The sequence below is a fragment of the Pogoniulus pusillus genome, chromosome 13, assembly GCF_015220805.1.
Source record: "Pogoniulus pusillus isolate bPogPus1 chromosome 13, bPogPus1.pri, whole genome shotgun sequence".
Classification (NCBI taxonomy): domain Eukaryota; kingdom Metazoa; phylum Chordata; class Aves; order Piciformes; family Lybiidae; genus Pogoniulus; species Pogoniulus pusillus.
In genome coordinates, this window is record NC_087276.1 from 6,417,424 (window position 1) to 6,427,408 (window position 9,985).

Consider the following 9,985-nt stretch of genomic DNA (forward strand, 5'->3'; position numbering starts at 1 on the left):
GCAAATATTGGTTGGGATGAGATCAGATAATTCTTAGCAATACTCTGAGTGAAGTAGACAGGGGTGGATTGTGCTAGTTTGAAGCAGGGCTGCCCAGGGAGGTGGTGGAGTCACTGTCCCTGGAGGTGTTCAAGAAAAGCCTGGCTGAGGCACTTAGTGCCATGGTCTGGTTGACTGGATGGGGCTGGGTGCTAGGTTGGACTGGATGATCTTGGAGCTCTCTTCCAACCTGGTTGATTCTATGTGCCAACCTAGCCCTAATGATTCCGGGTTTGGCACTAATACTAGCATTATGCATGAAAAAAATCGAATGTGGCTGCTTTAAGAAAATGAAAGAGGTAGGATTCCTCACAGAGAGAGTTAGAGAAAAGGTCTGGAGAACTTTCTAAAAACAATTTCTGTTGAGGGGAAAAGCAAGAAAGGGCCACCATGTCCACCACTACACCTCCTCCTGCAGGCTCTGGGATAACTGCCAAAGTCTCAATTGTTGACAATACCAACACAACTTTTCATAAGTGCTCCCACAACACTGCCTTTGAGCATTTTCTGGTAACAAGTTAAGAAAGGTGTCTGCTATGTAATTATCTACTGTGTCTACTATGCAAGGTGTCTCCACGTATAGAAGCACACCAAGCAGAGCTGCTTTGCAGAAACTCATTTGTGACTATATTCTCTCCTGTTGAAAAGTAATATTAAATTATGGGGGGATGTTAGGAGGAAGTTCTTGCCAGAGAGAGTGATTAGCACTGGAATGTGCTGCCCAGGGAGGTGGTGGAGTCACCATCCCTGGAGGTGTTGAAGAAAAGCCTGGATGAGGCACTTAGTGCCATGGTCTGGTTGATTGGCTAGGGCTGGGTACTAGGTTAGACTGGATGATCTTGGAGGTCTCTTCCAAGCTGGTTGATTCTATGAAATAAATGAGAACAGGTAATATTTCTTTGGTTTTTGCCTTATAAGGAGGTCCAATACCCAACCCTTCTCCAAGTGAGGCAAAAGAGCAACTCCTACCATCCCAAGGGCATATTCAACACTGTGGCAGCCCAGAGCTATTCCTAATCTGGAGCTTGGTATCCTAGAGAGAAAGTGATTACAGCTATATTTGATAGTTCAGAGAGTAGAATATCAGGAACTTTAAAAACTCTCAATCTAATCCACAGCCTGAATTGGAAGAAAAGATTTTGAGCCTTTGAGTACTTCTGAGCAGGATGAAAAAAAATCATCTGAGTGGTGATATTTCAGGAGAACACTATCAAGTCTCATTAAATTCCTTGCTAGAGGTACAAACGTTTTTCCCACAAGCATTGATGTAACTGTACCATACTCCCACTGTCCTGGAAGGCTAATAGGCCTATTAGATGTCCTGGCTTGCCCCACCCCTCTGTTGATAGGGTAAGCAAGGGTGGGAGGAAAACAAAGGCCTGGGCCATTATGTCCCCTCCCAAAGTGATAAGCAGGTACCCACAGGTGTTTAGGTACTTGCTGGTGTTTTGCCCAAATAAGGGTGAGCAAGCCTTGGGGTCACCTAATATGGTCAGTTTTGCAAATGCCATTTTGATTGGTGAATCTCTGAGGCCAAAGGAGTCATTACACTCTGGCAAGTAATAGAAATTGTGCTAAGTTGCAAGCAGCTGAGCTGCTTCTGCCTTGCTGCCTCTGCCTCACTGCTCTTGGACAACATGTTCTGCTCTGCCTCGTGCTTCTGACCACCTTAGCTCTGATATTTTGGGCTTGAACTACCTGGAAACTGAAGTGCCTCAAGTTTCCCAGGAGAAGGCATTTAAGTGCCTCATGATGTGGCAAGAAGTGCCACTGACATGTTTGTGCTCTCTGCACATCTGCAAGAGATCCTGCCTGCACCTCTGCAAACCTCCATGCCAACAGGAACCAGGATGAGGTCAGAGATCATCTGCCCCTTTCCCAGCACCCTGGGAAGATCTGGAAGCCTCTCAACAGCTGAGCAGTTCCAACACTGCCACAAAGGAGCCCGGGACTATCTTGAAATTGCTGCTCCACCACAGTGAGTAGCAGAGACTTTCCTCAGGGCATTTGTGAGGCAAAGACATTTTGTGGCTAAACTTTTCCAACTCTTCTCCTAAATGAATGAATTGCCCATAAGCATCCTTGTGAAGATTTAGTAGATTGGCAAGGGCTGGGTGCTAGGTTGGACTGGATGATCTTGGATGTCTCTTCCAACCTAACTGATTCTATGATAGACTCAGGATTTACCTTCCTGTCTTCCAGAGGTGTATCAAGAACCAAAAGTGGAGTTACTTCCCTTCCCTGTGCTTCCTTTCTTCAAACAAATTCGGGTTTTGCCTCTTACTTCTCCCTTAGACAGCAAGCAGATAATTTGATTTGCAGAGGAACACACTGAGGACTCCTAACATGGCCCATTTCAAACTGCTAGGGCTACCAAAATAACACTCCAGTGGGCAAGCTCAGCTCCTAGAAGAGTCTAAGTGTGATCCTGCAAGTATTGGACAAACAGCATCTCATCATAAAGATGGATCAGAGGACTGAAGCTCTTTCCTATGTAGACAGACTGAAACCATTTGGGCTGTTCAGCCTGGTGAGCAGAAGGCTCCAGTGAGACTTTATAGCTGCATTTCAATATCTGAAGGGCAGCTATAGGAAGGCTTGGGAAGCACTGTTTAGAAGGGGTTATATCAATAGGCAGTGGTTTCAAACTGGAGCAAGGTAGATTCAGGTTAAACACAAAGAAGAAGTTCTTTACAATGGGAGGGGTGAAATAACAGAACAGGCTGCCCAAGGATGCAGTTGAGGTCCTATCTCTGGTCACATTCAGGATGAGATTTGATGGTGCCTTGGTAAGACTGATCTTGTTGGAGGCATCTCTGTTCACTGCCAGGGGTTGGACAAGATGACTTTGAAGGGTCCTTTCCAGCCTGTACATCAGACCAGTATAAGATAGTATTTTTAAAAAGTGGTGCAAAAATTAGCTGGTAACAACAACCACTTTTAAAAGTGGTTTAAAATCATTTGGTAACAACAAGTAACAATTGGATGATTAAAGCATTCTGATCCTACTGGCATAATGGCTAAACAGACAGAACAGTAGAAATGTTTTGTGTATAGGCTCTTTCCCTCCTCTTCCTCATCAGCATTTGTAAATATTATGTTTCTATTTTCAGTCCTGATTTCTTCATTGCCTTCAGCACAGGCTGACAGATGTATCCACTTAAATACTTGGTGCTATAGACTAATAGAATCAGTCAGGGCTGGAAAGGACCACAAGGATCAGCTAGTTCCAACTCCCTGCCATGGCCAGGGACACCCTACCCTAGATGAGGCTGGCCACAGCCTCAGCCAGCCTGACCTTAAGCACCTCCAGCCATGGGACCTCAACACCTCCCTGGGCAACCCATTCCAGGCTCTCACCACTCTCATGCTGAACGACTTCTTCCTCAAATCCAGTCTGAACCTCCCCACCTCCAGCTTTGCTCTATTCCCCCCTAGTCTTGTCACTCCCTGATATCCTACAAAGTCCCTCCCCAGCTTTTTTGTAGGCCCCCTTCAGATACTGGAAGGCCACCAAGGCACACCATATCTAGGAGTGTACACTTAAGGAGATGGACAGAAATAGGTGAGGTTTTCTGTCTTACATATTCTGGAATTCAGAACTGATGTTTGAGAAGAATACAAGAAGAGGCTACAAAGGCTGTGTGATTATCTCTGGTTATTCTAGGTTCAGCTCCATATGATATGTGCATTTTTATTATAGACTGGCCACATGGCTTTGATGCACAGGGCTAGAAATAGTCTTCCAGTTAAAAGTACTTCACCCATCTAGTAAAAAATGCATTAGATCAATAAGGCTGCAAAAACAATACGAGAATGAGATCTTCTAGGAGGACAGCCAGCTAAGACAGTAAAAGTGAAATCCAAACTCTGGCATCGAGTCCTGCAAGTCTCTTCTTTTCTTACATTTATATATAAGGTTCAAGAGAGTCAAGATAACACAATAAGAACAATCCTACTAGGATATCCAAGGATATTTGACCAACCTAGGATAGGCAAAACAGATCTTCCTTTTCTGATGCTGCTTCTAATTCCCTACACTTCCTGTCCTATGTAGCCATCAACTTCCCCACTTGAAAAGGACATAGGTCTAAACCAAGTATCTGGACCATGTACAAGCACCATAAAGATCTGTGTAATTCCTTAATGTCTTGTGCTTGAATAACAAATAACTGACAAAGAGAAGCACAAGAAGAAAGAGAGAGGAAATCAGCATGGGGTGGCATTTTTACAGCTGGGCCATATTTTGTAGCTGGACAAGTAAGAACTGTTAAACTGGAAGATTGCCCAACTAAATTATGTTGGGCATTTAATTGGCTGTTTGACTGGTAGCTCCCTTCTTATTTACTGCAAAAGAAACAAGCCACTTTCTGCTTCTCTGATCACAGCTGAGAGAGGGCATTTCTCTACTTTGCTTCAGATACCTGATAAAGAGGTTTGTTATTTTCCAGCTAAGAATTCACAAGAAGGAATATGCCCATTGCAGGGTGCAGGTGGCTGTTGCATCCCTCAATTTTGTGAAAGGCTTGCTTGAAACGACTTAAAACACCAACTATAGCTCATATAAACATATGAGCTCTTCAGCACTTACTCCTAAGCTTGTACAGCTGGGGCTTTGACTCTAGTGGAGCAGATGGTGTAAATGGCTTAGCATACATTTTCAGGAGCCATGAAAATAAAACCCACAGTATCATATGAACTTCTTTATTATTGCTCCTTGCAGTATTGGTGATTGTGTAGGAAGAAAAACAGTACCTAAAGATTCAAATTGTCTAGATATTTTTTGGAGGGGGGAGGGGCTGTCCTAAAATACCTATTGCAGTTTGCAAAATCATTCTTCACATTTGCTGAAGTGACCATCTGGAAATGATCAGAATTCACAGGAACTGGAAAATATATATAGGCAGTGTGGTTTGGTTATTCCCCACGCTCCTGTATCACCTCCTATCTTTAGAAGGGAAAGAACTACCCATTTATTTATTTCTCAAATGCTTGAGCAGAAGATTAAGCCCTTAAAAGAGGATGACTAGAATAAGAATATAATGAACCAGACAATACTGCTTTTCTATTCTTGGCCACCCCCTCCCCCCTTCCCAGTACCATGTCCCTATTATACAAACAAATGTCGCTGTCCCCACGCACTAAGGTACAGGCTGTCTCACAAGATACTGTCATCCCTGGTGAGCTCAATTTGACAGTTTGCCTATGAAACTCAAATCATCTAGTGGCCTAATGAAGGCTTTGCTGCATCTCTCTCTAATTATCACCTCTTTATTGACACGCATTGAGAGGCCTGATTCCACCTTCCCGCTCTGGTGCTGCGCTAAATGTTTCCTTTCTTTTGAGGTGTACAAAATACCTGGTATTATTGCAAAACATCAACTATGCTACTGAAAAAAGTATCATTTCAGTTGGTGGCTGTCTTTTAGTGAAATAAATAATAAAGAAAAGCAGCCCAACAGTTTTCACACAATTACTTTAAGCCTGTGGGGATTGATTCATTAAAAAAAATAACTTTGTGGCTTCCATGGTTTGATGCCAGTAGAATCATTAAAATAATGTGCCTTATATTTCTTAATATGAGAATTCTCATTAACATGATACATCCACTATTACCATATTCATCTCAAATTTGGTGCCAACAATTTCCAGAGTGACTTCCCATATCAAATGGTGATTGGAGAACTAATAATTGAAAGCGACGTTAACAAAGACAGCTTGATTACTAATAATCAACCCTAGTGCCTTACTATGGTAGCTTAAGCATGAATTGGTTTTCTACTATCTGTAGCATTTATTTTTCCAGGAAACTTTGGAGAGAAATCATGAAAAGCCAAAAGAGTTACTGCAGGTCAAAGCATCTGACAAAAAAAAACCCCAATGTAAATCATAGAATCAACCAGGTTGGAAGAGACCTCTGAGATCATCCAGTCCAACCTAGCACCCAGCCCTAACTTTTCCTTAACTACTTTTATTTTACTCTTTAAAGGAAGACTGCATATTTCAGGTGATGTACAGAGTGGCTTTGCTTAAGACACTATTTCAAGGTTCTGTAAATTTTTAACAGTGCCCTTTATAAATGTTTCAGGGGCTATAGAAATGAGACAGGCCTATAACAAGTTTAATGGGTCCCTGTTTAGCCATTTGTAATGGGGATTTAACTGCTTTGTTTGTGAGCTTCAGCCACAAAAACAGATTACCTTCATCAAGTACTAATACTCCAGAGTCAATCTAAACTCCACACAGCTATGGAAAGGTATCATGGGATGTCGATAAGTATTATAAACACTAATCCAGCAAACCTGTCAGCTGCTCTATAAAAAAAATTATTTCTGAAGCCAGGCTCCAAGTTCAACATTGCTCTTGCATGTCCAAAGCCTCTTTAAAAACTGTGATGCATCATCAGGGGCACATTTGCAAAAGTCAGAATATTCTAGTTGTCTTTGAAACCCTTGCAGAGAAAGTGATGCTCTCCAAACACCAGCAAGCCGAATGCAGGTGTTAAAGATTAACAAAACAATGATTTCAAGGTCTCAGAGATGACATCATACCCATCACTTCCATCACAACTATTTCCTCCCCATATTCATCAACATTCACCTCACAGGAATGAAGCTGTTACCAGCAGTGGATAGATCCACTGCTCAGCTCATCCAGGACATCCATACCCCATAGGGCAAGGCAAAGCAAAAGATTTATTGCTGTGACTTCCTGTGAGCAAATCTGCTTGCTGCCAAATCTTAAAGACAGTATGCAGGACTCAAGGATGAAAGTGTATCCCAATCTCCTCTCCAGATTTACTTGCACACAGAGGACACAGGCTTTGCTTTGCTCCTCTGCTCTCTGGCAGAGCCAAAGGTACATGCAAAGGAGATGTGCATGTTGCACGGGTTGCTTTTGCTCCACGGAGGGGAAAGTGGGACAGAAACAGCAGAAACATCAGAAGTTGAACAGATACTCTGTGGGACTAGTCTTGAAGAAATTATGATGTCATCCCTGCTTTTGTCTTCTAGACCATGAATTCCCATTGCTCCTCCAAAAGCTACTTTTCCTTAAGCCAAACAGAGGGATGATTTATAGCCAGAAATGTTATCCTTTCCTAATGCAGCTAATCCATCTGGGAAGAGAGAGAAGCCCTGGACCAGCCAACTCTCCTGGGCAGCAAGCTGCTGCAAAACCTGTGCCAGTCAGGACTGCTCCCAGGAGCAGGCTGTTTGGGTAGCCTTTTAGGTGAGGCACCACTGGAACGCAGGCTCACTGAGCAATGCAATCCAGCAAAACACCAAAGGGTCTGCTTAACTACCCTTGCTTTCTCTCTTTGACTGTAGAATCATAGAATCAACCAGGTTGGAAGAGACCTCCAAGATGATCCAGTCCAACCTATCACCCAGCCCTAACCAATCAACCAGACCATGGCACTAAGTGCCTCATCCAGGCTTTTCTTGAAGACCCCCAGGGATGGTGCCTCCACCACCTCCCTGGGCAGCCCATTCCAATGGGAAATCACTCTCTCTGTGAAGAACTTCTTCCTAATATCCAGCCTATACCTACCCTGGCACAACTTGAGACTGTGTCCCCTTGTTCTATTGCTGGTTGCCTGGGAGAAGAGGCCACCCCCCACCTGGCTACAATGCCCTTTCAGGTAGTAGATAGATGGTGAACATACCTTTGCAGTCTACCAGATCAGGGACAAAACACCACAGTGCTTTGGAAGATGGAGCCAGGCCCAAGAAATTCTGCAGCACTGCAGACTGATGCACAAGCAGAAATTTCCTTTCTCCAGGGCTTTCAATCTGGTACATTTTATGACCACTCAAATAAGAAAAATGAAAGAAAGGTTATCCTGTGTGCTTTAATTTCCATCTCCTTGCCTCGAGTGGTTATTTACTAAATATTTGTAACAGATTTTTATTTTTTTAGTAAGGTTCTCAAGAAATTTGGGAAGCTTATAGCAGGATGCTGTCATGTAGCTCTCCTACTGCACGTTGTGCTCTCGATAGTAAATATTCCTGTGCAGAAGAGTGTTTAGCGAAGGGAAAATTCTAAGAGTTAAGTATGATTGGCATATGGAAAAATATAAACAGGAGACTATTTGTGTAAGAGTACATTAGGAGAATTTTTTTTTATGTTTATTCAACAAATGCTTCCTGAAAGCTTTTCCTCCAAACCAAGCAATTTAATTTTCTTTCTAACGTTATTCTCAGTGGTTATAAACTTAATTAGTTTCTTAAGCTTCACATTTCAGATCTACGTAATCTCTTCTTGGTATAACTTTTGGAAATGAAAGTATGGACTAAAAAAGTGCAAGTTTGATTAGTGGAACAGATACTGTATCAAGTAATCATAGCAATGAGATGTTAATTGGTGTCTGGGTGGTTTGCAACATAGCAAATGCTATTCATAGGAACGATAGACCATAATAACACCCGGCGTCCTCTACTGTTCAACAGAATTTTGCCTTCTCATTTATCATACTGACAATTATATTGTTCTTAAATTTCCTGCCTGTTTTAACAGCAGAAGGATATTGTTCACAGACACCTGTGATGTTTTGAGGCAGAAAGAATGTGCTGTAGTTTACCATAACTCCTGTTTGTTGCTGGAAATTAGCAAGCAGGAACCTGTCTGATATTTTTTCCCCTCAAAATAAATATAAGAGGAGCGAGGAGGCAAGGTCAGAGATTGTCTGCCTCCCTTCCCCAGAAGCCTGGGAAGAATCAAGTCTCAGCAGTCAACAAGACAGCTTTCCATGTGCTTTGGGTACTGTCTGATTTATACCTTGTGAGCAAATACTTAAAAGCCTCTTCCAGTATAATATTTGCATTTGCCACTTTATGAAATAAGTGCTCTGGCTTTGCCTGTGCCCTGTGTGTATAAATTTCCAAACTGTGCATTTTTGAACCTGTGAATAACTTTTCTGGTGAGTTTTAATGTTAATAAATAGTATTCATAGTTATTAACAGTCATTGCCTGGATACCAAAATTAATACAGATTATTAATTTTGCATAATCCATCACAATCACCCATACCTTAAAGCATAAGCACATAGGTAGTGCAGACATCTATGCTCAGTTGCTGCCTGGTTTGGTGGGTGCTGCAGTCACATCATTAGTTTCAGTGGTCCCGGGAACGTAGAAGGAAACATTTGAGTGTGGTACACGTGAGAAGACAGGTTGAGTAGGCAGGGTTTGAGAAGAATGTGAAGAAGGAAGAAGTACAAGACCTCAGGAAAAAGGCAGCCCTTTTACAGTCACTCATGACAATGTATACTTTTATGTTTCACTCATTGTTTCAAAGAGAATGTTACTCCTTTCTCTCCCTTTCTCACTTCCTTCCTCAGAGTTTTCAACTGTAGGGTTAAATTTATGTTCATATTTCCCCTTACATATTATCATAGAATCAACCAGGTTGGAAGAGACCTCCAACATCATCCAGTCCAACCTAGCACCCAGCCCGAGCCAATCAACTAGACCATGGCACTAAGTGCCTCAGCCAGGCTTTGCTTCAACATCCCCAGGGACAGTGACTCCACCACCTCCCTGGCCAGCTCATTCCAATGCCAATCACTCTCTCTGGCAACAACTTCCTCCTAACATCCAGCCTAGACCTCCCCTGGCACAACTTGAGACTGTGTCCCCTTGTTTTGTTGCTGCTTGCCTGGGAGAAGAGACCAACCCCCACCTGGGTGCAACCTCTCTTCAGGTAGTTGTAGACAGCAATGAGGTCACCCCTGAGCCTCCTCTTCTCCAGGCTGAACAACCTCAGCTCCCTCAGCCTCTCCTCACAGGGCTGTGCTCCAGCTTCGTTGCCTTTAGCCAACAAGAATAGATTTTTTTTATTTGGGTGTTTCATTTCATTGTTACTTCTGTGTTCCTCCTTCTAGCAGAAACCTGGGATTTAAGTCAACTGCCTTCCTTGCCATTTTCTACTAATAGCCTTCTCCTC